Source organism: Schistocerca serialis, chromosome 7 (genome assembly GCF_023864345.2).
Source record: "Schistocerca serialis cubense isolate TAMUIC-IGC-003099 chromosome 7, iqSchSeri2.2, whole genome shotgun sequence".
NCBI lineage: Eukaryota > Metazoa > Arthropoda > Insecta > Orthoptera > Acrididae > Schistocerca > Schistocerca serialis.
The window spans coordinates 603,446,496-603,471,159 of NC_064644.1; the positions used below are offsets into that span (position 1 = coordinate 603,446,496).

The 24,664-nt window shown below is 47.3% G+C and overlaps 50 non-coding genes across 50 annotated transcripts; all 50 read right to left on the reverse strand.

Annotated features, from left to right (window-relative positions):
- Positions 1 to 371: 371 nt before the first annotated feature.
- On the reverse strand, positions 372 to 443 carry Trnat-agu (transfer RNA threonine (anticodon AGU)). Its single transcript has one exon. It is a non-coding gene; the product is annotated as a tRNA-Thr (tRNA).
- A 322-nt stretch (positions 444 to 765) lies between these two features.
- Trnak-cuu (transfer RNA lysine (anticodon CUU)) lies at positions 766 to 838 on the reverse strand. The gene has a single exon. It is a non-coding gene; the product is annotated as a tRNA-Lys (tRNA).
- Positions 839 to 1,277: 439 nt separating this feature from the next.
- On the reverse strand, positions 1,278 to 1,350 carry Trnar-ucg (transfer RNA arginine (anticodon UCG)). The gene has a single exon. It is a non-coding gene; the product is annotated as a tRNA-Arg (tRNA).
- Positions 1,351 to 1,753: 403 nt separating this feature from the next.
- On the reverse strand, positions 1,754 to 1,825 carry Trnat-agu (transfer RNA threonine (anticodon AGU)). The gene has a single exon. It is a non-coding gene; the product is annotated as a tRNA-Thr (tRNA).
- Positions 1,826 to 2,147: 322 nt separating this feature from the next.
- On the reverse strand, positions 2,148 to 2,220 carry Trnak-cuu (transfer RNA lysine (anticodon CUU)). The gene has a single exon. It is a non-coding gene; the product is annotated as a tRNA-Lys (tRNA).
- Positions 2,221 to 2,659: 439 nt separating this feature from the next.
- Trnar-ucg (transfer RNA arginine (anticodon UCG)) lies at positions 2,660 to 2,732 on the reverse strand. The gene has a single exon. It is a non-coding gene; the product is annotated as a tRNA-Arg (tRNA).
- Positions 2,733 to 3,135: 403 nt separating this feature from the next.
- Trnat-agu (transfer RNA threonine (anticodon AGU)) lies at positions 3,136 to 3,207 on the reverse strand. Its single transcript has one exon. It is a non-coding gene; the product is annotated as a tRNA-Thr (tRNA).
- A 322-nt stretch (positions 3,208 to 3,529) lies between these two features.
- On the reverse strand, positions 3,530 to 3,602 carry Trnak-cuu (transfer RNA lysine (anticodon CUU)). The gene has a single exon. It is a non-coding gene; the product is annotated as a tRNA-Lys (tRNA).
- Positions 3,603 to 4,040: 438 nt separating this feature from the next.
- Trnar-ucg (transfer RNA arginine (anticodon UCG)) lies at positions 4,041 to 4,113 on the reverse strand. Its single transcript has one exon. It is a non-coding gene; the product is annotated as a tRNA-Arg (tRNA).
- Positions 4,114 to 4,658: 545 nt separating this feature from the next.
- Positions 4,659 to 4,730, reverse strand: Trnat-agu (transfer RNA threonine (anticodon AGU)). The gene has a single exon. It is a non-coding gene; the product is annotated as a tRNA-Thr (tRNA).
- A 322-nt stretch (positions 4,731 to 5,052) lies between these two features.
- On the reverse strand, positions 5,053 to 5,125 carry Trnak-cuu (transfer RNA lysine (anticodon CUU)). Its single transcript has one exon. It is a non-coding gene; the product is annotated as a tRNA-Lys (tRNA).
- Positions 5,126 to 5,564: 439 nt separating this feature from the next.
- Positions 5,565 to 5,637, reverse strand: Trnar-ucg (transfer RNA arginine (anticodon UCG)). Its single transcript has one exon. It is a non-coding gene; the product is annotated as a tRNA-Arg (tRNA).
- Positions 5,638 to 6,040: 403 nt separating this feature from the next.
- On the reverse strand, positions 6,041 to 6,112 carry Trnat-agu (transfer RNA threonine (anticodon AGU)). Its single transcript has one exon. It is a non-coding gene; the product is annotated as a tRNA-Thr (tRNA).
- Positions 6,113 to 6,434: 322 nt separating this feature from the next.
- Positions 6,435 to 6,507, reverse strand: Trnak-cuu (transfer RNA lysine (anticodon CUU)). Its single transcript has one exon. It is a non-coding gene; the product is annotated as a tRNA-Lys (tRNA).
- Positions 6,508 to 6,946: 439 nt separating this feature from the next.
- Trnar-ucg (transfer RNA arginine (anticodon UCG)) lies at positions 6,947 to 7,019 on the reverse strand. Its single transcript has one exon. It is a non-coding gene; the product is annotated as a tRNA-Arg (tRNA).
- A 403-nt stretch (positions 7,020 to 7,422) lies between these two features.
- On the reverse strand, positions 7,423 to 7,494 carry Trnat-agu (transfer RNA threonine (anticodon AGU)). The gene has a single exon. It is a non-coding gene; the product is annotated as a tRNA-Thr (tRNA).
- A 322-nt stretch (positions 7,495 to 7,816) lies between these two features.
- Positions 7,817 to 7,889, reverse strand: Trnak-cuu (transfer RNA lysine (anticodon CUU)). The gene has a single exon. It is a non-coding gene; the product is annotated as a tRNA-Lys (tRNA).
- A 439-nt stretch (positions 7,890 to 8,328) lies between these two features.
- Trnar-ucg (transfer RNA arginine (anticodon UCG)) lies at positions 8,329 to 8,401 on the reverse strand. The gene has a single exon. It is a non-coding gene; the product is annotated as a tRNA-Arg (tRNA).
- Positions 8,402 to 8,804: 403 nt separating this feature from the next.
- Trnat-agu (transfer RNA threonine (anticodon AGU)) lies at positions 8,805 to 8,876 on the reverse strand. Its single transcript has one exon. It is a non-coding gene; the product is annotated as a tRNA-Thr (tRNA).
- Positions 8,877 to 9,198: 322 nt separating this feature from the next.
- Trnak-cuu (transfer RNA lysine (anticodon CUU)) lies at positions 9,199 to 9,271 on the reverse strand. The gene has a single exon. It is a non-coding gene; the product is annotated as a tRNA-Lys (tRNA).
- A 439-nt stretch (positions 9,272 to 9,710) lies between these two features.
- Positions 9,711 to 9,783, reverse strand: Trnar-ucg (transfer RNA arginine (anticodon UCG)). The gene has a single exon. It is a non-coding gene; the product is annotated as a tRNA-Arg (tRNA).
- Positions 9,784 to 10,325: 542 nt separating this feature from the next.
- Positions 10,326 to 10,399, reverse strand: Trnat-agu (transfer RNA threonine (anticodon AGU)). The gene has a single exon. It is a non-coding gene; the product is annotated as a tRNA-Thr (tRNA).
- Positions 10,400 to 10,719: 320 nt separating this feature from the next.
- On the reverse strand, positions 10,720 to 10,792 carry Trnak-cuu (transfer RNA lysine (anticodon CUU)). The gene has a single exon. It is a non-coding gene; the product is annotated as a tRNA-Lys (tRNA).
- A 439-nt stretch (positions 10,793 to 11,231) lies between these two features.
- Positions 11,232 to 11,304, reverse strand: Trnar-ucg (transfer RNA arginine (anticodon UCG)). Its single transcript has one exon. It is a non-coding gene; the product is annotated as a tRNA-Arg (tRNA).
- A 545-nt stretch (positions 11,305 to 11,849) lies between these two features.
- Positions 11,850 to 11,921, reverse strand: Trnat-agu (transfer RNA threonine (anticodon AGU)). The gene has a single exon. It is a non-coding gene; the product is annotated as a tRNA-Thr (tRNA).
- A 322-nt stretch (positions 11,922 to 12,243) lies between these two features.
- On the reverse strand, positions 12,244 to 12,316 carry Trnak-cuu (transfer RNA lysine (anticodon CUU)). The gene has a single exon. It is a non-coding gene; the product is annotated as a tRNA-Lys (tRNA).
- A 439-nt stretch (positions 12,317 to 12,755) lies between these two features.
- Positions 12,756 to 12,828, reverse strand: Trnar-ucg (transfer RNA arginine (anticodon UCG)). Its single transcript has one exon. It is a non-coding gene; the product is annotated as a tRNA-Arg (tRNA).
- A 551-nt stretch (positions 12,829 to 13,379) lies between these two features.
- Trnat-agu (transfer RNA threonine (anticodon AGU)) lies at positions 13,380 to 13,451 on the reverse strand. Its single transcript has one exon. It is a non-coding gene; the product is annotated as a tRNA-Thr (tRNA).
- Positions 13,452 to 13,773: 322 nt separating this feature from the next.
- Positions 13,774 to 13,846, reverse strand: Trnak-cuu (transfer RNA lysine (anticodon CUU)). The gene has a single exon. It is a non-coding gene; the product is annotated as a tRNA-Lys (tRNA).
- Positions 13,847 to 14,285: 439 nt separating this feature from the next.
- Trnar-ucg (transfer RNA arginine (anticodon UCG)) lies at positions 14,286 to 14,358 on the reverse strand. Its single transcript has one exon. It is a non-coding gene; the product is annotated as a tRNA-Arg (tRNA).
- A 542-nt stretch (positions 14,359 to 14,900) lies between these two features.
- Trnat-agu (transfer RNA threonine (anticodon AGU)) lies at positions 14,901 to 14,972 on the reverse strand. The gene has a single exon. It is a non-coding gene; the product is annotated as a tRNA-Thr (tRNA).
- Positions 14,973 to 15,294: 322 nt separating this feature from the next.
- On the reverse strand, positions 15,295 to 15,367 carry Trnak-cuu (transfer RNA lysine (anticodon CUU)). The gene has a single exon. It is a non-coding gene; the product is annotated as a tRNA-Lys (tRNA).
- A 439-nt stretch (positions 15,368 to 15,806) lies between these two features.
- On the reverse strand, positions 15,807 to 15,879 carry Trnar-ucg (transfer RNA arginine (anticodon UCG)). The gene has a single exon. It is a non-coding gene; the product is annotated as a tRNA-Arg (tRNA).
- Positions 15,880 to 16,282: 403 nt separating this feature from the next.
- On the reverse strand, positions 16,283 to 16,354 carry Trnat-agu (transfer RNA threonine (anticodon AGU)). Its single transcript has one exon. It is a non-coding gene; the product is annotated as a tRNA-Thr (tRNA).
- Positions 16,355 to 16,676: 322 nt separating this feature from the next.
- Trnak-cuu (transfer RNA lysine (anticodon CUU)) lies at positions 16,677 to 16,749 on the reverse strand. Its single transcript has one exon. It is a non-coding gene; the product is annotated as a tRNA-Lys (tRNA).
- Positions 16,750 to 17,188: 439 nt separating this feature from the next.
- On the reverse strand, positions 17,189 to 17,261 carry Trnar-ucg (transfer RNA arginine (anticodon UCG)). The gene has a single exon. It is a non-coding gene; the product is annotated as a tRNA-Arg (tRNA).
- Positions 17,262 to 17,803: 542 nt separating this feature from the next.
- Positions 17,804 to 17,875, reverse strand: Trnat-agu (transfer RNA threonine (anticodon AGU)). The gene has a single exon. It is a non-coding gene; the product is annotated as a tRNA-Thr (tRNA).
- A 322-nt stretch (positions 17,876 to 18,197) lies between these two features.
- Positions 18,198 to 18,270, reverse strand: Trnak-cuu (transfer RNA lysine (anticodon CUU)). Its single transcript has one exon. It is a non-coding gene; the product is annotated as a tRNA-Lys (tRNA).
- A 440-nt stretch (positions 18,271 to 18,710) lies between these two features.
- On the reverse strand, positions 18,711 to 18,783 carry Trnar-ucg (transfer RNA arginine (anticodon UCG)). Its single transcript has one exon. It is a non-coding gene; the product is annotated as a tRNA-Arg (tRNA).
- A 542-nt stretch (positions 18,784 to 19,325) lies between these two features.
- Trnat-agu (transfer RNA threonine (anticodon AGU)) lies at positions 19,326 to 19,397 on the reverse strand. The gene has a single exon. It is a non-coding gene; the product is annotated as a tRNA-Thr (tRNA).
- Positions 19,398 to 19,719: 322 nt separating this feature from the next.
- Positions 19,720 to 19,792, reverse strand: Trnak-cuu (transfer RNA lysine (anticodon CUU)). The gene has a single exon. It is a non-coding gene; the product is annotated as a tRNA-Lys (tRNA).
- Positions 19,793 to 20,231: 439 nt separating this feature from the next.
- On the reverse strand, positions 20,232 to 20,304 carry Trnar-ucg (transfer RNA arginine (anticodon UCG)). Its single transcript has one exon. It is a non-coding gene; the product is annotated as a tRNA-Arg (tRNA).
- A 542-nt stretch (positions 20,305 to 20,846) lies between these two features.
- Trnat-agu (transfer RNA threonine (anticodon AGU)) lies at positions 20,847 to 20,918 on the reverse strand. The gene has a single exon. It is a non-coding gene; the product is annotated as a tRNA-Thr (tRNA).
- A 322-nt stretch (positions 20,919 to 21,240) lies between these two features.
- Positions 21,241 to 21,313, reverse strand: Trnak-cuu (transfer RNA lysine (anticodon CUU)). Its single transcript has one exon. It is a non-coding gene; the product is annotated as a tRNA-Lys (tRNA).
- Positions 21,314 to 21,752: 439 nt separating this feature from the next.
- On the reverse strand, positions 21,753 to 21,825 carry Trnar-ucg (transfer RNA arginine (anticodon UCG)). The gene has a single exon. It is a non-coding gene; the product is annotated as a tRNA-Arg (tRNA).
- Positions 21,826 to 22,367: 542 nt separating this feature from the next.
- On the reverse strand, positions 22,368 to 22,439 carry Trnat-agu (transfer RNA threonine (anticodon AGU)). Its single transcript has one exon. It is a non-coding gene; the product is annotated as a tRNA-Thr (tRNA).
- Positions 22,440 to 22,761: 322 nt separating this feature from the next.
- On the reverse strand, positions 22,762 to 22,834 carry Trnak-cuu (transfer RNA lysine (anticodon CUU)). The gene has a single exon. It is a non-coding gene; the product is annotated as a tRNA-Lys (tRNA).
- Positions 22,835 to 23,273: 439 nt separating this feature from the next.
- On the reverse strand, positions 23,274 to 23,346 carry Trnar-ucg (transfer RNA arginine (anticodon UCG)). Its single transcript has one exon. It is a non-coding gene; the product is annotated as a tRNA-Arg (tRNA).
- A 542-nt stretch (positions 23,347 to 23,888) lies between these two features.
- Trnat-agu (transfer RNA threonine (anticodon AGU)) lies at positions 23,889 to 23,960 on the reverse strand. Its single transcript has one exon. It is a non-coding gene; the product is annotated as a tRNA-Thr (tRNA).
- Positions 23,961 to 24,282: 322 nt separating this feature from the next.
- On the reverse strand, positions 24,283 to 24,355 carry Trnak-cuu (transfer RNA lysine (anticodon CUU)). Its single transcript has one exon. It is a non-coding gene; the product is annotated as a tRNA-Lys (tRNA).
- Between the last annotated feature and the right edge of the window lie 309 nt (positions 24,356 to 24,664).

Genomic DNA, 24,664 nt, shown 5'->3' on the forward strand with positions numbered 1-24,664 from the left:
GGACCTTGCTGAAGACCGAGGTAAGGCTGATGGGACGGTAGGAGGAGACGGCGGACGGCGGTTTGCCAGGTTTAAGGAACATGAGGATACGGGAGGTTTTCCACAGGTCGGGGTAGTAACCGGTGGACAGGACTACATTGTAGAGCCTGGCCAGGGTGGAGAGGAAAGAGACAGGAGCTTCACGAAGGTGACGGTAGGTGGCACGATCGTGACCAGGAAGCAGCAGTTTCTGGTGCCTACTTTAATAGCACCATTCGCACTTTTCATTTGCGAGAGCATTTCTTAAATACCGCACCCATTCATAATTTTTTTTATTCTTGACCGCTTTTTTCGAAAGGGCTACGGTAGAAGGGGCTGTTACAAAATTCGTTTGCCTCCTGTGAGGATCGAACTCACGACCTCTGGTTTACTAGACCAGCGCTCTGCCACTGAGCTAAGGAGGCGCCGCCTGGTGCATTTTTCGGGTACTTTATTCTTATGGAGTAGTGAATCGGAGCCCTTCAGCTGGAAACGCACCGCATTAGCGACCATTATTTGTATTTAGTTAGCACAGCTGCTGCTTTCCTACACATCTCACACGATATCGATGTACACCTAAAATTCCAAATACAACACATTTATTTCATTTCAGAGTTACTTTCAGCTTCAAAAACCATTCCTCTGATATTCATACGAAGCTAGGCATCGTCGTAACCCGTTACGTTCATTACGCAAAGCTCACGAGAGGGGCGCAGGTTGCATCCGCGTAGACACAAAATTTCGCGCCGCCCAGCGTGGGGCTCGAACCCACGACCCTGAGATTAAGAGTCTCATGCTCTACCGACTGAGCTAGCCGGGCTCCACACAACGCATTACGAGCCATACAATACTTATGGGACCTGCGACCATCTATGAAAGGTCCTTTTCACTACAGCTTATTTCCTGCTGCCACAAATGAGCTACAATCCTATTCAATGAAAAATTGTGTCCGAAAGGAATCAAATCTACTTGAAATGATACGTGGCTATCAGCACCGTTATTCAACACACATGCTCGACTGTGCGCAGACGCCTGTGGCGTAGCTCTTGGGTCCTGAATCAGACGCAGTAGTTCCAACAAAAACTCTCCTGATCGAAACAGTGCCGAAAATTTCGCTACAGAACCCCCTTGTCTTGCTTGTGCTTCAGGTAGACGCCGGTTTGCAGCCAGGAAGCGGACAGCAGCAACTTTCAACTAGTTTTGTAGTACTCAAACAACACAGCAAAACAGCATGCATCTTTTGCAGAACTGGAAAAAGTCGACCGTGACAGGATTCGAACCTGCAATCTTCGGATCCGAAGTCCGACGCCTTATCCATTAGGCCACACGGTCACTGGCGCAATCTGCTTCCCCACACACACCTCATTTTCGCCATTTGTACGCTTGCCGGAATGAATTTCCCATCTTTGACGCAATTCTCCATCTCCAATTTCAGTACTAAAAATGCGACGCTACTTCTTGCTGTGTCCCATCGCAAGTTACATGACGACGACGACGACAACCGCGAGGGTCTCTACCAGGGGTAGAAAATACTTCACAAGAACTAAGTATTTCACGTCGGCATTCTCCAGAGACTGCCAAAAGCAGCAGTTTCTGGTGCCTACTTTAATAGCACCATTCGCACTTTTCATTTGCGAGAGCATTTCTTAAATACCGCACCCATTCATAATTTTTTTTATTCTTGACCGCTTTTTTCGAAAGGGCTACGGTAGAAGGGGCTGTTACAAAATTCGTTTGCCTCCTGTGAGGATCGAACTCACGACCTCTGGTTTACTAGACCAGCGCTCTGCCACTGAGCTAAGGAGGCGCCGCCTGGTGCATTTTTCGGGTACTTTATTCTTATGGAGTAGTGAATCGGAGCCCTTCAGCTGGAAACGCACCGCATTAGCGACCATTATTTGTATTTAGTTAGCACAGCTGCTGCTTTCCTACACATGTCACACGATATCGATGTACACCTAAAATTCCAAATACAACACATTTATTTCATTTCAGAGTTACTTTCAGCTTCAAAAACCATTCCTCTGATATTCATACGAAGCTAGGCATCGTCGTAACCCGTTACGTTCATTACGCAAAGCTCACGAGAGGGGCGCAGGTTGCATCCGCGTAGACACAAAATTTCGCGCCGCCCAGCGTGGGGCTCGAACCCACGACCCTGAGATTAAGAGTCTCATGCTCTACCGACTGAGCTAGCCGGGCTCCACACAACGCATTACGAGCCATACAATACTTATGGGACCTGCGACCATCTATGAAAGGTCCTTTTCACTACAGCTTATTTCCTGCTGCCACAAATGAGCTACAATCCTATTCAATGAAAAATTGTGTCCGAAAGGAATCAAATCTACTTGAAATGATACGTGGCTATCAGCACCGTTATTCAACACACATGCTCGACTGTGCGCAGACGCCTGTGGCGTAGCTCTTGGGTCCTGAATCAGACGCAGTAGTTCCAACAAAAACTCTCCTGATCGAAACAGTGCCGAAAATTTCGCTACAGAACCCCCTTGTCTTGCTTGTGCTTCAGGTAGACGCCGGTTTGCAGCCAGGAAGCGGACAGCAGCAACTTTCAACTAGTTTTGTAGTACTCAAACAACACAGCAAAACAGCATGCATCTTTTGCAGAACTGGAAAAAGTCGACCGTGACAGGATTCGAACCTGCAATCTTCGGATCCGAAGTCCGACGCCTTATCCATTAGGCCACACGGTCACTGGCGCAATGTGCTTCCCCACACACACCTCATTTTCGCCATTTGTACGCTTGCCGGAATGAATTTCCCATCTTTGACGCAATTCTCCATCTCCAATTTCAGTACTAAAAATGCGACGCTACTTCTTGCTGTGTCCCATCGCAAGTTACATGACGACGACGACGACAACCGCGAGGGTCTCTACCAGGGGTAGAAAATACTTCACAAGAACTAAGTATTTCACGTCGGCATTCTCCAGAGACTGCCAAAAGCAGCAGTTTCTGGTGCCTACTTTAATAGCACCATTCGCACTTTTCATTTGCGAGAGCATTTCTTAAATACCGCACCCATTCATAATTTTTTTTATTCTTGACCGCTTTTTTCGAAAGGGCTACGGTAGAAGGGGCTGTTACAAAATTCGTTTGCCTCCTGTGAGGATCGAACTCACGACCTCTGGTTTACTAGACCAGCGCTCTGCCACTGAGCTAAGGAGGCGCCGCCTGGTGCATTTTTCGGGTACTTTATTCTTATGGAGTAGTGAATCGGAGCCCTTCAGCTGGAAACGCACCGCATTAGCGACCATTATTTGTATTTAGTTAGCACAGCTGCTGCTTTCCTACACATCTCACACGATATCGATGTACACCTAAAATTCCAAATACAACACATTTATTTCATTTCAGAGTTACTTTCAGCTTCAAAAACCATTCCTCTGATATTCATACGAAGCTAGGCATCGTCGTAACCCGTTACGTTCATTACGCAAAGCTCACGAGAGGGGCGCAGGTTGCATCCGCGTAGACACAAAATTTCGCGCCGCCCAGCGTGGGGCTCGAACCCACGACCCTGAGATTAAGAGTCTCATGCTCTACCGACTGAGCTAGCCGGGCTCCACACAACGCATTACGAGCCATACAATACTTATGGGACCTGCGACCATCTATGAAAGGTCCTTTTCACTACAGCTTATTTCCTGCTGCCACAAATGAGCTACAATCCTATTCAATGAAAAATTGTGTCCGAAAGAATCAAATCTACTTGAAATGATACGTGGCTATCAGCACCGTTATTCAACACACGTGCTCGACTGTGCGCAGACGCCTGTGGCGTAGCTCTTGGGTCCTGAATCAGACGCAGTAGTTCCAACAAAAACTCTCCTGATCGAAACAGTGCCGAAAATTTCGCTACAGAACCCCCTTGTCTTGCTTGTGCTTCAGGTAGACGCCGGTTTGCAGCCAGGAAGCGGACAGCAGCAACTTTCAACTAGTTTTGTAGCACTCAAACAACACAGCAAAACAGCATGCATCTTTTGCAGAACTGGAAAAAGTCGACCGTGACAGGATTCGAACCTGCAATCTTCGGATCCGAAGTCCGACGCCTTATCCATTAGGCCACACGGTCACTGGCGCAATGTGCTTCCCCACACACACCTCATTTTCGCCATTTGTACGCTTGCCGGAATGAATTTCCCATCTTTGACGCAATTCTCCATCTCCAATTTCAGTACTATAAATGCGATGCTACTTCTTGCTGTGTCCCATCGCAAGTTACATTCAAGCCCTTATGACGCTGATCAAACAAGAGGTTGCAAATCAGCTTCAATCGCTTACTGCCATCTCAGTCGGTTGCAGAAGGTACCTCACCCTATGTCATACAAAGGCGAGTTGCCGCTATTACCAAGGCGGCGGCGGCGCCGACGACGACGACGACAACCGCGAGGGTCTCTACCAGGGGTAGAAAATACTTCACAAGAACTAAGTATTTCACGTCGGCATTCTCCAGAGACTGCCAAAAGCAGCAGTTTCTGGTGCCTACTTTAATAGCACCATTCGCACTTTTCATTTGCGAGAGCATTTCTTAAATACCGCACCCATTCATAATTTTTTTTATTCTTGACCGCTTTTTTCGAAAGGGCTACGGTAGAAGGGGCTGTTACAAAATTCGTTTGCCTCCTGTGAGGATCGAACTCACGACCTCTGGTTTACTAGACCAGCGCTCTGCCACTGAGCTAAGGAGGCGCCGCCTGGTGCATTTTTCGGGTACTTTATTCTTATGGAGTAGTGAATCGGAGCCCTTCAGCTGGAAACGCACCGCATTAGCGACCATTATTTGTATTTAGTTAGCACAGCTGCTGCTTTCCTACACATGTCACACGATATCGATGTACACCTAAAATTCCAAATACAACACATTTATTTCATTTCAGAGTTACTTTCAGCTTCAAAAACCATTCCTCTGATATTCATACGAAGCTAGGCATCGTCGTAACCCGTTACGTTCATTACGCAAAGCTCACGAGAGGGGCGCAGGTTGCATCCGCGTAGACACAAAATTTCGCGCCGCCCAGCGTGGGGCTCGAACCCACGACCCTGAGATTAAGAGTCTCATGCTCTACCGACTGAGCTAGCCGGGCTCCACACAACGCATTACGAGCCATACAATACTTATGGGACCTGCGACCATCTATGAAAGGTCCTTTTCACTACAGCTTATTTCCTGCTGCCACAAATGAGCTACAATCCTATTCAATGAAAAATTGTGTCCGAAAGGAATCAAATCTACTTGAAATGATACGTGGCTATCAGCACCGTTATTCAACACACATGCTCGACTGTGCGCAGACGCCTGTGGCGTAGCTCTTGGGTCCTGAATCAGACGCAGTAGTTCCAACAAAAACTCTCCTGATCGAAACAGTGCCGAAAATTTCGCTACAGAACCCCCTTGTCTTGCTTGTGCTTCAGGTAGACGCCGGTTTGCAGCCAGGAAGCGGACAGCAGCAACTTTCAACTAGTTTTGTAGTACTCAAACAACACAGCAAAACAGCATGCATCTTTTGCAGAACTGGAAAAAGTCGACCGTGACAGGATTCGAACCTGCAATCTTCGGATCCGAAGTCCGACGCCTTATCCATTAGGCCACACGGTCACTGGCGCAATGTGCTTCCCCACACACACCTCATTTTCGCCATTTGTACGCTTGCCGGAATGAATTTCCCATCTTTGACGCAATTCTCCATCTCCAATTTCAGTACTAAAAATGCGACGCTACTTCTTGCTGTGTCCCATCGCAAGTTACATGACGACGACGACGACAACCGCGAGGGTCTCTACCAGGGGTAGAAAATACTTCACAAGAACTAAGTATTTCACGTCGGCATTCTCCAGAGACTGCCAAAAGCAGCAGTTTCTGGTGCCTACTTTAATAGCACCATTCGCACTTTTCATTTGCGAGAGCATTTCTTAAATACCGCACCCATTCATAATTTTTTTTATTCTTGACCGCTTTTTTCGAAAGGGCTACGGTAGAAGGGGCTGTTACAAAATTCGTTTGCCTCCTGTGAGGATCGAACTCACGACCTCTGGTTTACTAGACCAGCGCTCTGCCACTGAGCTAAGGAGGCGCCGCCTGGTGCATTTTTCGGGTACTTTATTCTTATGGAGTAGTGAATCGGAGCCCTTCAGCTGGAAACGCACCGCATTAGCGACCATTATTTGTATTTAGTTAGCACAGCTGCTGCTTTCCTACACATGTCACACGATATCGATGTACACCTAAAATTCCAAATACAACACATTTATTTCATTTCAGAGTTACTTTCAGCTTCAAAAACCATTCCTCTGATATTCATACGAAGCTAGGCATCGTCGTAACCCGTTACGTTCATTACGCAAAGCTCACGAGAGGGGCGCAGGTTGCATCCGCGTAGACACAAAATTTCGCGCCGCCCAGCGTGGGGCTCGAACCCACGACCCTGAGATTAAGAGTCTCATGCTCTACCGACTGAGCTAGCCGTGCTCCACACAACGCATTACGAGCCATACAATACTTATGGGACCTGCGACCATCTATGAAAGGTCCTTTTCACTACAGCTTATTTCCTGCTGCCACAAATGAGCTACAATCCTATTCAATGAAAAATTGTGTCCGAAAGGAATCAAATCTACTTGAAATGATACGTGGCTATCAGCACCGTTATTCAACACACATGCTCGACTGTGCGCAGACGCCTGTGGCGTAGCTCTTGGGTCCTGAATCAGACGCAGTAGTTCCAACAAAAACTCTCCTGATCGAAACAGTGCCGAAAATTTCGCTACAGAACCCCCTTGTCTTGCTTGTGCTTCAGGTAGACGCCGGTTTGCAGCCAGGAAGCGGACAGCAGCAACTTTCAACTAGTTTTGTAGTACTCAAACAACACAGCAAAACAGCATGCATCTTTTGCAGAACTGGAAAAAGTCGACCGTGACAGGATTCGAACCTGCAATCTTCGGATCCGAAGTCCGACGCCTTATCCATTAGGCCACACGGTCACTGGCGCAATGTGCTTCCCCACACACACCTCATTTTCGCCATTTGTACGCTTGCCGGAATGAATTTCCCATCTTTGACGCAATTCTCCATCTCCAATTTCAGTACTAAAAATGCGACGCTACTTCTTGCTGTGTCCCATCGCAAGTTACATGACGACGACGACGACAACCGCGAGGGTCTCTACCAGGGGTAGAAAATACTTCACAAGAACTAAGTATTTCACGTCGGCATTCTCCAGAGACTGCCAAAAGCAGCAGTTTCTGGTGCCTACTTTAATAGCACCATTCGCACTTTTCATTTGCGAGAGCATTTCTTAAATACCGCACCCATTCATAATTTTTTTTATTCTTGACCGCTTTTTTCGAAAGGGCTACGGTAGAAGGGGCTGTTACAAAATTCGTTTGCCTCCTGTGAGGATCGAACTCACGACCTCTGGTTTACTAGACCAGCGCTCTGCCACTGAGCTAAGGAGGCGCCGCCTGGTGCATTTTTCGGGTACTTTATTCTTATGGAGTAGTGAATCGGAGCCCTTCAGCTGGAAACGCACCGCATTAGCGACCATTATTTGTATTTAGTTAGCACAGCTGCTGCTTTCCTACACATGTCACACGATATCGATGTACACCTAAAATTCCAAATACAACACATTTATTTCATTTCAGAGTTACTTTCAGCTTCAAAAACCATTCCTCTGATATTCATACGAAGCTAGGCATCGTCGTAACCCGTTACGTTCATTACGCAAAGCTCACGAGAGGGGCGCAGGTTGCATCCGCGTAGACACAAAATTTCGCGCCGCCCAGCGTGGGGCTCGAACCCACGACCCTGAGATTAAGAGTCTCATGCTCTACCGACTGAGCTAGCCGTGCTCCACACAACGCATTACGAGCCATACAATACTTATGGGACCTGCGACCATCTATGAAAGGTCCTTTTCACTACAGCTTATTTCCTGCTGCCACAAATGAGCTACAATCCTATTCAATGAAAAATTGTGTCCGAAAGGAATCAAATCTACTTGAAATGATACGTGGCTATCAGCACCGTTATTCAACACACATGCTCGACTGTGCGCAGACGCCTGTGGCGTAGCTCTTGGGTCCTGAATCAGACGCAGTAGTTCCAACAAAAACTCTCCTGATCGAAACAGTGCCGAAAATTTCGCTACAGAACCCCCTTGTCTTGCTTGTGCTTCAGGTAGACGCCGGTTTGCAGCCAGGAAGCGGACAGCAGCAACTTTCAACTAGTTTTGTAGTACTCAAACAACACAGCAAAACAGCATGCATCTTTTGCAGAACTGGAAAAAGTCGACCGTGACAGGATTCGAACCTGCAATCTTCGGATCCGAAGTCCGACGCCTTATCCATTAGGCCACACGGTCACTGGCGCAATGTGCTTCCCCACACACACCTCATTTTCGCCATTTGTACGCTTGCCGGAATGAATTTCCCATCTTTGACGCAATTCTCCATCTCCAATTTCAGTACTAAAAATGCGACGCTACTTCTTGCTGTGTCCCATCGCAAGTTACATGACGACGACGACGACAACCGCGAGGGTCTCTACCAGGGGTAGAAAATACTTCACAAGAACTAAGTATTTCACGTCGGCATTCTCCAGAGACTGCCAAAAGCAGCAGTTTCTGGTGCCTACTTTAATAGCACCATTCGCACTTTTCATTTGCGAGAGCATTTCTTAAATACCGCACCCATTCATAATTTTTTTTATTCTTGACCGCTTTTTTCGAAAGGGCTACGGTAGAAGGGGCTGTTACAAAATTCGTTTGCCTCCTGTGAGGATCGAACTCACGACCTCTGGTTTACTAGACCAGCGCTCTGCCACTGAGCTAAGGAGGCGCCGCCTGGTGCATTTTTCGGGTACTTTATTCTTATGGAGTAGTGAATCGGAGCCCTTCAGCTGGAAACGCACCGCATTAGCGACCATTATTTGTATTTAGTTAGCACAGCTGCTGCTTTCCTACACATGTCACACGATATCGATGTACACCTAAAATTCCAAATACAACACATTTATTTCATTTCAGAGTTACTTTCAGCTTCAAAAACCATTCCTCTGATATTCATACGAAGCTAGGCATCGTCGTAACCCGTTACGTTCATTACGCAAAGCTCACGAGAGGGGCGCAGGTTGCATCCGCGTAGACACAAAATTTCGCGCCGCCCAGCGTGGGGCTCGAACCCACGACCCTGAGATTAAGAGTCTCATGCTCTACCGACTGAGCTAGCCGGGCTCCACACAACGCATTACGAGCCATACAATACTTATGGGACCTGCGACCATCTATGAAAGGTCCTTTTCACTACAGCTTATTTCCTGCTGCCACAAATGAGCTACAATCCTATTCAATGAAAAATTGTGTCCGAAAGGAATCAAATCAACTTGAAATGATACGTGGCTATCAGCACCGTTATTCAACACACATGCTCGACTGTGCGCAGACGCCTGTGGCGTAGCTCTTGGGTCCTGAATCAGACGCAGTAGTTCCAACAAAAACTCTCCTGATCGAAACAGTGCCGAAAATTTCGCTACAGAACCCCCTTGTCTTGCTTGTGCTTCAGGTAGACGCCGGTTTGCAGCCAGGAAGCGGACAGCAGCAACTTTCAACTAGTTTTGTAGTACTCAAACAACACAGCAAAACAGCATGCATCTTTTGCAGAACTGGAAAAAGTCGACCGTGACAGGATTCGAACCTGCAATCTTCGGATCCGAAGTCCGACGCCTTATCCATTAGGCCACACGGTCACTGGCGCAATGTGCTTCCCCACACACACCTCATTTTCGCCATTTGTACGCTTGCCGGAATGAATTTCCCATCTTTGACGCAATTCTCCATCTCCAATTTCAGTACTATAAATGCGATGCTACTTCTTGCTGTGTCCCATCGCAAGTTACATTCAAGCCCTTATGACGCTGATCAAACAAGAGGTTGCAAATCAGCTTCAATCGCTTACTGCCATCTCAGTCGGTTGCAGAAGGTACCTCACCCTATGTCATACAAAGGCGAGTTGCCGCTATTACCAAGGCGGCGGCGGCGCCGACGACGACGACAACCGCGAGGGTCTCTACCAGGGGTAGAAAATACTTCACAAGAACTAAGTATTTCACGTCGGCATTCTCCAGAGACTGCCAAAAGCAGCAGTTTCTGGTGCCTACTTTAATAGCACCATTCGCACTTTTCATTTGCGAGAGCATTTCTTAAATACCGCACCCATTCATAATTTTTTTTATTCTTGACCGCTTTTTTCGAAAGGGCTACGGTAGAAGGGGCTGTTACAAAATTCGTTTGCCTCCTGTGAGGATCGAACTCACGACCTCTGGTTTACTAGACCAGCGCTCTGCCACTGAGCTAAGGAGGGGCCGCCTGGTGCATTTTTCGGGTACTTTATTCTTATGGTGTAGTGAATCGGAGCCCTTCAGCTGGAAACGCACCGCATTAGCGACCATTATTTGTATTTAGTTAGCACAGCTGCTGCTTTCCTACACATGTCACACGATATCGATGTACACCTAAAATTCCAAATACAACACATTTATTTCATTTCAGAGTTACTTTCAGCTTCAAAAACCATTCCTCTGATATTCATACGAAGCTAGGCATCGTCGTAACCCGTTACGTTCATTACGCAAAGCTCACGAGAGGGGCGCAGGTTGCATCCGCGTAGACACAAAATTTCGCGCCGCCCAGCGTGGGGCTCGAACCCACGACCCTGAGATTAAGAGTCTCATGCTCTACCGACTGAGCTAGCCGTGCTCCACACAACGCATTACGAGCCATACAATACTTATGGGACCTGCGACCATCTATGAAAGGTCCTTTTCACTACAGCTTATTTCCTGCTGCCACAAATGAGCTACAATCCTATTCAATGAAAAATTGTGTCCGAAAGGAATCAAATCTACTTGAAATGATACGTGGCTATCAGCACCGTTATTCAACACACATGCTCGACTGTGCGCAGACGCCTGTGGCGTAGCTCTTGGGTCCTGAATCAGACGCAGTAGTTCCAACAAAAACTCTCCTGATCGAAACAGTGCCGAAAATTTCGCTACAGAACCCCCTTGTCTTGCTTGTGCTTCAGGTAGACGCCGGTTTGCAGCCAGGAAGCGGACAGCAGCAACTTTCAACTAGTTTTGTAGTACTCAAACAACACAGCAAAACAGCATGCATCTTTTGCAGAACTGGAAAAAGTCGACCGTGACAGGATTCGAACCTGCAATCTTCGGATTCGAAGTCCGACGCCTTATCCATTAGGCCACACGGTCACTGGCGCAATCTGCTTCCCCACACACACCTCATTTTCGCCATTTGTACGCTTGCCGGAATGAATTTCCCATCTTTGACGCAATTCTCCATCTCCAATTTCAGTACTTTAAATGCGATGCTACTTCTTGCTGTGTCCCATCGCAAGTTACATTCAAGCCATTATGACGCTGATCAAACAAGAGGTTGCAAATCAGCTTCAATCGCTTACTGCCATCTCAGTCGGTTGCAGAAGGTACCTCACCCTATGTCATACAAAGGCGAGTTGCCGCTATTACCAAGGCGGCGGCGGCGCCGACGACGACGACGACAACCGCGAGGGTCTCTACCAGGGGTAGAAAATACTTCACAAGAACTAAGTATTTCACGTCGGCATTCTCCAGAGACTGCCAAAAGCAGCAGTTTCTGGTGCCTACTTTAATAGCACCATTCGCACTTTTCATTTGCGAGAGCATTTCTTAAATACCGCACCCATTCATAATTTTTTTTATTCTTGACCGCTTTTTTCGAAAGGGCTACGGTAGAAGGGGCTGTTACAAAATTCGTTTGCCTCCTGTGAGGATCGAACTCACGACCTCTGGTTTACTAGACCAGCGCTCTGCCACTGAGCTAAGGAGGCGCCGCCTGGTGCATTTTTCGGGTACTTTATTCTTATGGAGTAGTGAATCGAAGCCCTTCAGCTGGAAACGCACCGCATTAGCGACCATTATTTGTATTTAGTTAGCACAGCTGCTGCTTTCCTACACATCTCACACGATATCGATGTACACCTAAAATTCCAAATACAACACATTTATTTCATTTCAGAGTTACTTTCAGCTTCAAAAACCATTCCTCTGATATTCATACGAAGCTAGGCATCGTCGTAACCCGTTACGTTCATTACGCAAAGCTCACGAGAGGGGCGCAGGTTGCATCCGCGTAGACACAAAATTTCGCGCCGCCCAGCGTGGGGCTCGAACCCACGACCCTGAGATTAAGAGTCTCATGCTCTACCGACTGAGCTAGCCGGGCTCCACACAACGCATTACGAGCCATACAATACTTATGGGACCTGCGACCATCTATGAAAGGTCCTTTTCACTACAGCTTATTTCCTGCTGCCACAAATGAGCTACAATCCTATTCAATGAAAAATTGTGTCCGAAAGGAATCAAATCAACTTGAAATGATACGTGGCTATCAGCACAGTTATTCAACACACATGCTCGACTGTGCGCAGACGCCTGTGGCGTAGCTCTTGGGTCCTGAATCAGACGCAGTAGTTCCAACAAAAACTCTCCTGATCGAAACAGTGCCGAAAATTTCGCTACAGAACCCCCTTGTCTTGCTTGTGCTTCAGGTAGACGCCGGTTTGCAGCCAGGAAGCGGACAGCAGCAACTTTCAACTAGTTTTGTAGTACTCAAACAACACAGCAAAACAGCATGCATCTTTTGCAGAACTGGAAAAAGTCGACCGTGACAGGATTCGAACCTGCAATCTTCGGATCCGAAGTCCGACGCCTTATCCATTAGGCCACACGGTCACTGGCGCAATGTGCTTCCCCACACACACCTCATTTTCGCCATTTGTACGCTTGCCGGAATGAATTTCCCATCTTTGACGCAATTCTCCATCTCCAATTTCAGTACTATAAATGCGATGCTACTTCTTGCTGTGTCCCATCGCAAGTTACATTCAAGCCCTTATGACGCTGATCAAACAAGAGGTTGCAAATCAGCTTCAATCGCTTACTGCCATCTCAGTCGGTTGCAGAAGGTACCTCACCCTATGTCATACAAAGGCGAGTTGCCGCTATTACCAAGGCGGCGGCGGCGCCGACGACGACGACGACGACGACAACCGCGAGGGTCTCTACCAGGGGTAGAAAATACTTCACAAGAACTAAGTATTTCACGTCGGCATTCTCCAGAGACTGCCAAAAGCAGCAGTTTCTGGTGCCTACTTTAATAGCACCATTCGCACTTTTCATTTGCGAGAGCATTTCTTAAATACCGCACCCATTCATAATTTTTTTTATTCTTGACCGCTTTTTTCGAAAGGGCTACGGTAGAAGGGGCTGTTACAAAATTCGTTTGCCTCCTGTGAGGATCGAACTCACGACCTCTGGTTTACTATACCAGGGCTCTGCCACTGAGCTAAGGAGGCGCCGCCTGGTGCATTTTTCGGGTACTTTATTCTTATGGAGTAGTGAATCGAAGCCCTTCAGCTGGAAACGCACCGCATTAGCGACCATTATTTGTATTTAGTTAGCACAGCTGCTGCTTTCCTACACATCTCACACGATATCGATGTACACCTAAAATTCCAAATACAACACATTTATTTCATTTCAGAGTTACTTTCAGCTTCAAAAACCATTCCTCTGATATTCATACGAAGCTAGGCATCGTCGTAACCCGTTACGTTCATTACGCAAAGCTCACGAGAGGGGCGCAGGTTGCATCCGCGTAGACACAAAATTTCGCGCCGCCCAGCGTGGGGCTCGAACCCACGACCCTGAGATTAAGAGTCTCATGCTCTACCGACTGAGCTAGCCGGGCTCCACACAACGCATTACGAGCCATACAATACTTATGGGACCTGCGACCATCTATGAAAGGTCCTTTTCACTACAGCTTATTTCCTGCTGCCACAAATGAGCTACAATCCTATTCAATGAAAAATTGTGTCCGAAAGGAATCAAATCAACTTGAAATGATACGTGGCTATCAGCACAGTTATTCAACACACATGCTCGACTGTGCGCAGACGCCTGTGGCGTAGCTCTTGGGTCCTGAATCAGACGCAGTAGTTCCAACAAAAACTCTCCTGATCGAAACAGTGCCGAAAATTTCGCTACAGAACCCCCTTGTCTTGCTTGTGCTTCAGGTAGACGCCGGTTTGCAGCCAGGAAGCGGACAGCAGCAACTTTCAACTAGTTTTGTAGTACTCAAACAACACAGCAAAACAGCATGCATCTTTTGCAGAACTGGAAAAAGTCGACCGTGACAGGATTCGAACCTGCAATCTTCGGATCCGAAGTCCGACGCCTTATCCATTAGGCCACACGGTCACTGGCGCAATGTGCTTCCCCACACACACCTCATTTTCGCCATTTGTACGCTTGCCGGAATGAATTTCCCATCTTTGACGCAATTCTCCATCTCCAATTTCAGTACTATAAATGCGATGCTACTTCTTGCTGTGTCCCATCGCAAGTTACATTCAAGCCCTTATGACGCTGATCAAACAAGAGGTTGCAAATCAGCTTCAATCGCTTACTGCCATCTCAGTCGGTTGCAGAAGGTACCTCACCCTATGTCATACAAAGGCGAGTTGCCGCTATTACCAAGGCGGCGGCGGCGCCGACGACGACGACAACCGCGAGGGTCTCTACCAGGGGTAGAAAATACTTCACAAGAACTAAGTATTTCACGTCGGCATTCTCCAGAGACTGCCAAAAGCAGCAGTTTCTGGTGCCTACTTTAATAGCACCATTCGCACTTTTCATTTGCGAGAGCATTTCTTAAATACCGCACCCATTCATAATTTTTTTTATTCTTGACCGCTTTTTTCGAAAGGGCTACGGTAGAAGGGGCTGTTACAAAATTCGTTTGCCTCCTGTGAGGATCGAACTCACGACCTCTGGTTTACTAGACCAGCGCTCTGCCACTGAGCTAAGGAGGCGCCGCCTGGTGCATTTTTCGGGTACTTTATTCTTATGGAGTAGTGAATCGGAGCCCTTCAGCTGGAAACGCACCGCATTAGCGACCATTATTTGTATTTAGTTAGCACAGCTGCTGCTTTCCTACACATCTCACACGATATCGATGTACACCTAAAATTCCAAATACAACACATTTATTTCATTTCAGAGTTACTTTCAGCTTCAAAAACCATTCCTCTGATATTCATACGAAGCTAGGCATCGTCGTAACCCGTTACGTTCATTACGCAAAGCTCACGAGAGGGGCGCAGGTTGCATCCGCGTAGACACAAAATTTCGCGCCGCCCAGCGTGGGGCTCGAACCCACGACCCTGAGATTAAGAGTCTCAAGCTCTACCGACTGAGCTAGCCGGGCTCCACACAACGCATTACGAGCCATACAATACTTATGGGACCTGCGACCATCTATGAAAGGTCCTTTTCACTACAGCTTATTTCCTGCTGCCACAAATGAGCTACAATCCTATTCAATGAAAAATTGTGTCCGAAAGGAATCAAATCAACTTGAAATGATACGTGGCTATCAGCACAGTTATTCAACACACATGCTCGACTGTGCGCAGACGCCTGTGGCGTAGCTCTTGGGTCCTGAATCAGACGCAGTAGTTCCAACAAAAACTCTCCTGATCGAAACAGTGCCGAAAATTTCGCTACAGAACCCCCTTGTCTTGCTTGTGCTTCAGGTAGACGCCGGTTTGCAGCCAGGAAGCGGACAGCAGCAACTTTCAACTAGTTTTGTAGTACTCAAACAACACAGCAAAACAGCATGCATCTTTTGCAGAACTGGAAAAAGTCGACCGTGACAGGATTCGAACCTGCAATCTTCGGATCCGAAGTCCGACGCCTTATCCATTAGGCCACACGGTCACTGGCGCAATGTGCTTCCCCACACACACCTCATTTTCGCCATTTGTACGCTTGCCGGAATGAATTTCCCATCTTTGACGCAATCCTCCATCTCCAATTTCAGTACTAAAAATGCGACGCTACTTCTTGCTGTGTCCCATCGCAAGTTACATGACGACGACGACGACAACCGCGAGGGTCTCTACCAGGGGTAGAAAATACTTCACAAGAACTAAGTATTTCACGTCGGCATTCTCCAGAGACTGCCAAAAGCAGCAGTTTCTGGTGCCTACTTTGATAGCACCATTCGCACTTTTCATTTGCGAGAGCATTTCTTAAATACCGCACCCATTCATAATTTTTTTTATTCTTGACCGCTTTTTTCGAAAGGGCTACGGTAGAAGGGGCTGTTACAAAATTCGTTTGCCTCCTGTGAGGATCGAACTCACGACCTCCGGTTTACTAGACCAGCGCTCTGCCACTGAGCTAAGGAGGCGCCGCCTGGTGCATATTTCGGGTACTTTATTCTTATGGAGTAGTGAATCGGAGCCCTTCAGCTGGAAACGCACCGCATTAGCGACCATTATTTGTATTTAGTTAGCACAGCTGCTGCTTTCCTACACATCTCACACGATATCGATGTACACCTAAAATTCCAAATACAACACATTTATTTCATTTCAGAGTTACTTTCAGCTTCAAAAACCATTCCTCTGATATTCATACGAAGCTAGGCATCGTCGTAACCCGTTACGTTCATTACGCAAAGCTCACGAGAGGGGCGCAGGTTGCATCCGCGTAGACACAAAATTTCGCGCCGCCCAGCGTGGGGCTCGAACCCACAACCCTGAGATTAAGAGTCTCAAACTCTACCGACTGAGCTAGCCGGGCTCCACACAACGCATTACGAGCCATACAATACTTATGGGACCTGCGACCATCTATGAAAGGTCCTTTTCACTACAGCTTATTTCCTGCTGCCACAAATGAGCTACAATCCTATTCAATGAAAAATTGTGTCCGAAAGGAATCAAATCAACTTGAAATGATACGTGGCTATCAGCACAGTTATTCAACACACATGCTCGACTGTGCGCAGACGCCTGTGGCGTAGCTCTTGGGTCCTGAATCAGACGCAGTAGTTCCAACAAAAACTCTCCTGATCGAAACAGTGCCGAAAATTTCGCTACAGAACCCCCTTGTCTTGCTTGTGCTTCAGGTAGACGCCGGTTTGCAGCCAGGAAGCGGACAGCAGCAACTTTCAACTAGTTTTGTAGTACTCAAACAACACAGCAAAACAGCATGCATCTTTTGCAGAACTGGAAAAAGTCGACCGTGACAGGATTCGAACCTGCAATCTTCGGATTCGAAGTCCGACGCCTTATCCATTAGGCCACACGGTCACTGGCGCAATCTGCTTCCCCACACACACCTCATTTTCGCCATTTGTACGCTTGCCGGAATGAATTTCCCATCTTTGACGCAATTCTCCATCTCCAATTTCAGTACTTTAAATGCGTTGCTACTTCTTGCTGTGTCCCATCGCAAGTTACATTCAAGCCATTATGACGCTGATCAAACAAGAGGTTGCAAATCAGCTTCAATCGCTTACTGCCATCTCAGTCGGTTGCAGAAGGTACCTCACCCTATGTCATACAAAGGCGAGTTGCCGCTATTACCAAGGCGGCGGCGGCGCCGACGACGACGACAACCGCGAGGGTCTCTACCAGGGGTAGAAAATACTTCACAAGAACTAAGTATTTCACGTCGGCATTCTCCAGAGACTGCCAAAAGCAGCAGTTTCTGGTGCCTACTTTAATAGCACCATTCGCACTTTTCATTTGCGAGAGCATTTCTTAAATACCGCACCCATTCATAATTTTTTTTATTCTTGACCGCTTTTTTCGAAAGGGCTACGGTAGAAGGGGCTGTTACAAAATTCGTTTGCCTCCTGTGAGGATCGAACTCACGACCTCTGGTTTACTAGACCAGCGCTCTGCCACTGAGCTAAGGAGGCGCCGCCTGGTGCATATTTCGGGTATTTTATTCTTATGGAGTAGTGAATCGGAGCCCTTCAGCTGGAAACGCACCGCATTAGCGACCATTATTTGTATTTAGTTAGCACAGCTGCTGCTTTCCTACACATCTCACACGATATCGATGTACACCTAAAATTCCAAATACAACACATTTATTTCATTTCAGAGTTACTTTCAGCTTCAAAAACCATTCCTCTGATATTCATACGAAGCTAGGCATCGTCGTAACCCGTTACGTTCATTACGCAAAGCTCACGAGAGGGGCGCAGGTTGCATCCGCGTAGACACAAAATTTCGCGCCGCCCAGCGTGGGGCTCGAACCCACGACCCTGAGATTAAGAGTCTCATGCTCTACCGACTGAGCTAGCCGTGCTCCACACAACGCATTACGAGCCATACAATACTTATGGGACCTGCGACCATCTATGAAAGGTCCTTTTCACTACAGCTTATTTCCTGCTGCCACAAATGAGCTACAATCCTATTCAATGAAAAATTGTGTCCGAAAGGAATCAAATCTACTTGAAATGATACGTGGCTATCAGCACTGTTATTCAACACACATGCTCGACTGTGCGCAGACGCCTGTGGCGTAGCTCTTGGGTCCTGAATCAGACGCAGTAGTTCCAACAAAAACTCTCCTGATCGAAACAGTGCCGAAAATTTCGCTACAGAACCCCCTTGTCTTGCTTGTGCTTCAGGTAGACGCCGGTTTGCAGCCAGGAAGCGGACAGCAGCAACTTTCAACTAGTTTTGTAGTACTCAAAAGAACACAGCAAAACAGCATGCATCTTTTGCAGAACTGGAAAAAGTCGACCGTGACAGGATTCGAACCTGCAATCTTCGGATTCGAAGTCCGACGCCTTATCCATTAGGCCACACGGTCACTGGCGCAATCTGCTTCCCCACACACACCTCATTTTCGCCATTTGTACGCTTGCCGGAATGAATTTCCCATCTTTGACGCAATTCTCCATCTCCAATTTCAGTACTTTAAATGCGATGCTACTTCTTGCTGTGTCCCATCGCAAGTTACATTCAAGCCATTATGACGCTGATCAAACAAGAGGTTGCAAATCAGCTTCAATCGCTTACTGCCATCTCAGTCGGTTGCAGAAGGTACCTCACCCTATGTCATACAAAGGCGAGTTGCCGCTATTACCAAGGCGGCGGCGGCGCCGACGACGACGACAACCGCGAGGGTCTCTACCAGGGGTAGAAAATACTTCACAAGAACTAAGTATTTCACGTCGGCATTCTCCAGAGACTGCCAAAAGCAGCAGTTTCTGGTGCCTACTTTAATAGCACCATTCGCACTTTTCATTTGCGAGAGCATTTCTTAAATACCGCACCCATTCATAATTTTTTTTATTCTTGACCGCTTTTTTCGAAAGGGCTACGGTAGAAGGGGCTGTTACAAAATTCGTTTGCCTCCTGTGAGGATCGAACTCACGACCTCTGGTTTACTAGACCAGCGCTCTGCCACTGAGCTAAGGAGGCGCCGCCTGGTGCATATTTCGGGTACTTTATTCTTAGGGAGTAGTGAATCGGAGCCCTTCAGCTGGAAACGCACCGCATTAGCGACCATTATTTGTATTTAGTTAGCACAGCTGCTGCTTTCCTACACATCTCACACGATATCGATGTACACCTAAAATTCCAAATACAACACATTTATTTCATTTCAGAGTTACTTTCAGCTTCAAAAACCATTCCTCTGATATTCATACGAAGCTAGGCATCGTCGTAACCCGTTACGTTCATTACGCAAAGCTCACGAGAGGGGCGCAGGTTGCATCCGCGTAGACACAAAATTTCGCGCCGCCCAGCGTGGGGCTCGAACCCACGACCCTGAGATTAAGAGTCTCATGCTCTACCGACTGAGCTAGCCGTGCTCCACACAACGCATTACGAGCCATACAATACTTATGGGACCTGCGACCATCTATGAAAGGTCCTTTTCACTACAGCTTATTTCCTGCTGCCACAAATGAGCTACAATCCTATTCAATGAAAAATTGTGTCCGAAAGGAATCAAATCTACTTGAAATGATACGTGGCTATCAGCACCGTTATTCAACACACATGCTCGACTGTGCGCAGACGCCTGTGGCGTAGCTCTTGGGTCCTGAATCAGACGCAGTAGTTCCAACAAAAACTCTCCTGATCGAAACAGTGCCGAAAATTTCGCTACAGAACCCCCTTGTCTTGCTTGTGCTTCAGGTAGACGCCGGTTTGCAGCCAGGAAGCGGACAGCAGCAACTTTCAACTAGTTTTGTAGTACTCAAACAACACAGCAAAACAGCATGCATCTTTTGCAGAACTGGAAAAAGTCGACCGTGACAGGATTCGAACCTGCAATCTTCGGATCCGAAGTCCGACGCCTTATCCATTAGGCCACACGGTCACTGGCGCAATGTGCTTCCCCACACACACCTCATTTTCGCCATTTGTACGCTTGCCGGAATGAATTTCCCATCTTTGACGCAATTCTCCATCTCCAATTTCAGTACTATAAATGCGATGCTACTTCTTGCTGTGTCCCATCGCAAGTTACATTCAAGCCATTATGACGCTGATCAAACAAGAGGTTGCAAATCAGCTTCAATCGCTTACTGCCATCTCAGTCGGTTGCAGAAGGTACCTCACCCTATGTCATACAAAGGCGAGTTGCCGCTATTACCAAGGCGGCGGCGGCGCCGACGACGACGACAACCGCGAGGGTCTCTACCAGGGGTAGAAAATACTTCACAAGAACTAAGTATTTCACGTCGGCATTCTCCAGAGACTGCCAAAAGCAGCAGTTTCTGGTGCCTACTTTAATAGCACCATTCGCACTTTTCATTTGCGAGAGCATTTCTTAAATACCGCACCCATTCATAATTTTTTTTATTCTTGACCGCTTTTTTCGAAAGGGCTACGGTAGAAGGGGCTGTTACAAAATTCGTTTGCCTCCTGTGAGGATCGAACTCACGACCTCTGGTTTACTAGACCAGCGCTCTGCCACTGAGCTAAGGAGGCGCCGCCTGGTGCATATTTCGGGTACTTTATTCTTAGGGAGTAGTGAATCGGAGCCCTTCAGCTGGAAACGCACCGCATTAGCGACCATTATTTGTATTTAGTTAGCACAGCTGCTGCTTTCCTACACATCTCACACGATATCGATGTACACCTAAAATTCCAAATACAACACATTTATTTCATTTCAGAGTTACTTTCAGCTTCAAAAACCATTCCTCTGATATTCATACGAAGCTAGGCATCGTCGTAACCCGTTACGTTCATTACGCAAAGCTCACGAGAGGGGCGCAGGTTGCATCCGCGTAGACACAAAATTTCGCGCCGCCCAGCGTGGGGCTCGAACCCACGACCCTGAGATTAAGAGTCTCATGCTCTACCGACTGAGCTAGCCGTGCTCCACACAACGCATTACGAGCCATACAATACTTATGGGACCTGCGACCATCTATGAAAGGTCCTTTTCACTACAGCTTATTTCCTGCTGCCACAAATGAGCTACAATCCTATTCAATGAAAAATTGTGTCCGAAAGGAATCAAATCTACTTGAAATGATACGTGGCTATCAGCACCGTTATTCAACACACATGCTCGACTGTGCGCAGACGCCTGTGGCGTAGCTCTTGGGTCCTGAATCAGACGCAGTAGTTCCAACAAAAACTCTCCTGATCGAAACAGTGCCGAAAATTTCGCTACAGAACCCCCTTGTCTTGCTTGTGCTTCAGGTAGACGCCGGTTTGCAGCCAGGAAGCGGACAGCAGCAACTTTCAACTAGTTTTGTAGTACTCAAACAACACAGCAAAACAGCATGCATCTTTTGCAGAACTGGAAAAAGTCGACCGTGACAGGATTCGAACCTGCAATCTTCGGATCCGAAGTCCGACGCCTTATCCATTAGGCCACACGGTCACTGGCGCAATGTGCTTCCCCACACACACCTCATTTTCGCCATTTGTACGCTTGCCGGAATGAATTTCCCATCTTTGACGCAATTCTCCATCTCCAATTTCAGTACTATAAATGCGATGCTACTTCTTGCTGTGTCCCATCGCAAGTTACATTCAAGCCCTTATGACGCTGATCAAACAAGAGGTTGCAAATCAGCTTCAATCGCTTACTGCCATCTCAGTCGGTTGCAGAAGGTACCTCACCCTATGTCATACAAAGGCGAGTTGCCGCTATTACCAAGGCGGCGGCGGCGCCGACGACGACGACAACCGCGAGGGTCTCTACCAGGGGTAGAAAATACTTCACAAGAACTAAGTATTTCACGTCGGCATTCTCCAGAGACTGCCAAAAGCAGCAGTTTCTGGTGCCTACTTTAATAGCACCATTCGCACTTTTCATTTGCGAGAGCATTTCTTAAATACCGCACCCATTCATAATTTTTTTTATTCTTGACCGCTTTTTTCGAAAGGGCTACGGTAGAAGGGGCTGTTACAAAATTCGTTTGCCTCCTGTGAGGATCGAACTCACGACCTCTGGTTTACTAGACCAGCGCTCTGCCACTGAGCTAAGGAGGCGCCGCCTGGTGCATTTTTCGGATACTTTATTCTTATGGAGTAGTGAATCGAAGCCCTTCAGCTGGAAACGCACCGCATTAGCGACCATTATTTGTATTTAGTTAGCACAGCTGCTGCTTTCCTACACATCTCACACGATATCGATGTACACCTAAAATTCCAAATACAACACATTTATTTCATTTCAGAGTTACTTTCAGCTTCAAAAACCATTCCTCTGATATTCATACGAAGCTAGGCATCGTCGTAACCCGTTACGTTCATTACGCAAAGCTCACGAGAGGGGCGCAGGTTGCATCCGCGTAGACACAAAATTTCGCGCCGCCCAGCGTGGGGCTCGAACCCACGACCCTGAGATTAAGAGTCTCATGCTCTACCGACTTAGCTAGCCGGGCTCCACACAACGCATTACGAGCCATACAATACTTATGGGACCTGCGACCATCTATGAAAGGTCCTTTTCACTACAGCTTATTTCCTGCTGCCACAAATGAGCTACAATCCTATTCAATGAAAAATTGTGTCCGAAAGGAATCAAATCAACTTGAAATGATACGTGGCTATCAGCACAGTTATTCAACACACATGCTCGACTGTGCGCAGACGCCTGTGGCGTAGCTCTTGGGTCCTGAATCAGACGCAGTAGTTCCAACAAAAACTCTCCTGATCGAAACAGTGCCGAAAATTTCGCTACAGAACCCCCTTGTCTTGCTTGTGCTTCAGGTAGACGCCGGTTTGCAGCCAGGAAGCGGACAGCAGCAACTTTCAACTAGTTTTGTAGTACTCAAACAACACAGCAAAACAGCATGCATCTTTTGCAGAACTGGAAAAAGTCGACCGTGACAGGATTCGAACCTGCAATCTTCGGATCCGAAGTCCGACGCCTTATCCATTAGGCCACACGGTCACTGGCGCAATGTGCTTCCCCACACACACCTCATTTTCGCCATTTGTACGCTTGCCGGAATGAATTTCCCATCTTTGACGCAATTCTCCATCTCCAATTTCAGTACTTTAAATGCGATGCTACTTCTTGCTGTGTCCCATCGCAAGTTACATTCAAGCCATTATGACGCTGATCAAACAAGAGGTTGCAAATCAGCTTCAATCGCTTACTGCCATCTCAGTCGGTTGCAGAAGGTACCTCACCCTATGTCATACAAAGGCGAGTTGCCGCTATTACCAAGGCGGCGGCGGCGCCGACGACGACGACAACCGCGAGGGTCTCTACCAGGGGTAGAAAATACTTCACAAGAACTAAGTATTTCACGTCGGCATTCTCCAGAGACTGCCAAAAGCAGCAGTTTCTGGTGCCTACTTTAATAGCACCATTCGCACTTTTCATTTGCGAGAGCATTTCTTAAATACCGCACCCATTCATAATTTTTTTTATTCTTGACCGCTTTTTTCGAAAGGGCTACGGTAGAAGGGGCTGTTACAAAATTCGTTTGCCTCCTGTGAGGATCGAACTCACGACCTCTGGTTTACTAGACCAGCGCTCTGCCACTGAGCTAAGGAGGCGCCGCCTGGTGCATATTTCGGGTATTTTATTCTTATGGAGTAGTGAATCGGAGCCCTTCAGCTGGAAACGCACCGCATTAGCGACCATTATTTGTATTTAGTTAGCACAGCTGCTGCTTTCCTACACATCTCACACGATATCGATGTACACCTAAAATTCCAAATACAACACATTTATTTCATTTCAGAGTTACTTTCAGCTTCAAAAACCATTCCTCTGATATTCATACGAAGCTAGGCATCGTCGTAACCCGTTACGTTCATTACGCAAAGCTCACGAGAGGGGCGCAGGTTGCATCCGCGTAGACACAAAATTTCGCGCCGCCCAGCGTGGGGCTCGAACCCACGACCCTGAGATTAAGAGTCTCATGCTCTACCGACTGAGCTAGCCGTGCTCCACACAACGCATTACGAGCCATACAATACTTATGGGACCTGCGACCATCTATGAAAGGTCCTTTTCACTACAGCTTATTTCCTGCTGCCACAAATGAGCTACAATCCTATTCAATGAAAAATTGTGTCCGAAAGGAATCAAATCTACTTGAAATGATACGTGGCTATCAGCACCGTTATTCAACACACATGCTCGACTGTGCGCAGACGCCTGTGGCGTAGCTCTTGGGTCCTGAATCAGACGCAGTAGTTCCAACAAAAACTCTCCTGATCGAAACAGTGCCGAAAATTTCGCTACAGAACCCCCT